Source organism: Mus caroli, unplaced genomic scaffold, assembly GCF_978045245.1.
Source record: "Mus caroli unplaced genomic scaffold, Mus_caroli_1 scaffold_10, whole genome shotgun sequence".
Classification (NCBI taxonomy): Eukaryota; Metazoa; Chordata; class Mammalia; order Rodentia; family Muridae; genus Mus; species Mus caroli.
The window spans coordinates 17,254,560-17,257,272 of NW_028227265.1; the positions used below are offsets into that span (position 1 = coordinate 17,254,560).

At 44.5% G+C, this 2,713-nt stretch overlaps 1 pseudogene; it reads left to right on the forward strand.

Moving 5' to 3' along the window:
• Positions 1-1,711: 1,711 nt before the first annotated feature.
• Positions 1,712-2,142, forward strand: LOC110300629 (small ribosomal subunit protein eS26 pseudogene; annotated as a pseudogene).
• Positions 2,143-2,713: the final 571 nt, after the last annotated feature.

A 2,713-nucleotide genomic window follows, 5' to 3' on the forward strand; every position in this document is an offset into this window, starting at 1 on the left:
GCAGCCATAGACCACTGACTAAGAAGTTGGTAATAGAGAGGAGGTTATTTCTGTGACAAGCCTGTCCGTGCTGTTTGTTGGTAGAATGTGGCCTTTGGGACTTTGGATTAGGAAGCAGTTGAACACTTCATGCAGGATTTAATGGACCATACTAGAAAGAGCATAGAAGACAATGCTGAGCATAGTTTGAACCATGGAGGCCCAGCTCAGGAAGTCTCAGAGGGGAAGAATATTTGTCAGTGGCCTGTGATATTTTGGCAAACAATGTGGCTCCTTAATAATAAAAATAAAAAGATCTGCCTGTAACTACATTATGTGTTGGCAAGGGGAGATTTCAAGACAGCCTAGAATTGACTCTGTTATAGAGTCACTGGTAATCAGTCTTATGTAGATCTATAATGGAAAAGAGCAAGCTGGAGACAGCTATATCAGGCTCCTGTCAGAAAGCTCTTGTTGGCATCCACAATAGTATCTGGGTTTGGTGGTTGTATATGGGATGGATCCCCAGGTGGATCCGTCTCTGGATGGTCATTCCTTCAGTCTCTGCTCTGAACTTTGTCTCTATATCTCCTTCCATGGGTATTTTGTTCCCCCTTCTAAGAAGGATCAAGGGCCAGGCGTGGTGGCACACACCTTTAATCCCAGCACTTGGGAGGCAGAGGCAGGCAAATTTCTGAGTTTGAGTCCAGTCTGGTCTACAGAGTGAGTTTCAGGACAGCCAGAGCTACACAAAGAATCCCTGTCTGGGTGGGGGGGGAGAATAAGAAGGATTGAAGTATCCACACTTTGGTCTTCCTTCTTCTTGAGTTTCATGTGTTTTGAGAATGGCATCTTGGGTATTCCGAGCTTCTGGGCTAATATCCACCTATCAGTGAGTGCATATCATGTGTGTTCTTTTGTGATTGGGTTACCTCACTCAGGATGATATCCTCCAGATACATCCATTTGTCTAAGAATTTCATAAATTCGTTGTTTTTAATAGCTGCGTAGTACTCCATTGTGTAAATGTACCACATTTTCCGTATCCATCCCTCTGTTGAGGAACATCTGGGTTCTTTCCAGCTTCTGGCTATTATAAATAAGGCTGCTATGAACATAGTGGAGCATGTGTCCTTATTACATGTTGGAGCATCTTCTGGGTATATGCCCAGGAGTGGTATTGCTGGATCTTCCAGTAATGCTATGTCCAATTTTCTGAGGAACGGCCAAACTGATTTCCAGAGTGGTTGTACAAGCTTGCAATCCCACCAGCAATGGAGGAGTGTTCCTCTTTCTCCACATCCTCGCCAGCATCTGCTTAGCCATTCTGACTGGTGTGGATAACATTTGAAATGTAAATAAAAAAAAATATCTAATTAAAAAAACTAAAAAAATAAAATAAAATAATAAAATAAAAACAGCAAAGCATACGAGGCAACAACAACTAACAAACTGAAATCCTTAAAGGTTGCATGCACATTGAAAAAGGAGAAAGTTGGGGGAGGGGATATTTTGCATATGCAGTATATATGTGTAGTATGTTCCTCATGGAGTAAGTGCTCAATGGAGAATTTCAAAGTGATTATTATTAAAGGGCAGAGTAAAGATATGGGGGAAAAAAGAGCAAGCTGGACAAAGAGAAATACAAAATGTACCGTTTGGGGAGAAGAGGAGCAACAGGAATGTAATAGAAATAAGTTGGTGATAAAAAAAAAAAAAAAAGTTGCTTTTTCGAGTCTTGGCTCCAAGATGACCAAAAAAAGAAGAAACAACGGTCGTGCCAAAAAGGGCCGCAGCCATGTGCAGCCCATTCACTGCACGAACTGCGCCCGGTGCGTGCCCAAGGATAAGGCCATCAAGAAGTTTGTCTTTCGGAACCTTGTAGAAGCCACTGCTGTCAGGGACATATCCGAAGCAAGCGTCTTCGACGCCTACGTGCTTCCCAAGCTCTACGTCAAGCTGCATTATTGCGTGAGCTGTGCCATCCATAGCAAGGTCGTCAGGAATCGATCCCGTGAAGCCCGGAAGGACCGGACACCCCCACCACGATTCAGACCTGCTGGCGCTACACCTCGACCTCCACCAAAGCCCATGTAAAGAGGCCGTTTTGTAAGGACAGAAGGAAAACTACCCTGGAAAAATAAAATGGAAGTTGTACTTTCAAAAAAAAAAAAAAAAGTTTAAAGAAAAACCTAATGCTAAACAGAATAAAGAGAGTGCTAACCTCGTGGCAAGACCCCACCCAGCTCAAACAGTGAAGGAAACCATCCACAACAGAAAGCTGGTGTAAATGTAACCGAAGGAGGGAGCCAAGTTCCAGCCCCGTCAAACTGCAGACATTAGTAGCTTTGGCCACCTGGTTTTGGCTTTAGAGTCTGGGAAACAAGAACAGGGTTGTGGAATGGCTCTCTGTGGGCAAGGGAGGTAAAGAAAACTGAGGCCCGGCATGTGTCAGGGGTGTTCGTGCATGGAGGCCCAGAGAAGCCATTTAGTGAAGCTGTGCAGGTGAAGCCTGGATTGTGTTGGAGACCCAAGGGAGACCTGCCAAGGATTGCTGCTCACAGCGTGTTGGAACAGCCCACGAGAGAGAAGAGTGTGTCGCAGTCAACGAAGCTGAAAGGAGCTGGAGATATGAAGAGCCCTTTGGCATCAGACATGGAAACGCAGCCTTTACTCCCTTTTGGAATGGCAAGGTATATTCTGTGCCATTGTATGTTGGAAGTCTCTACTTTTG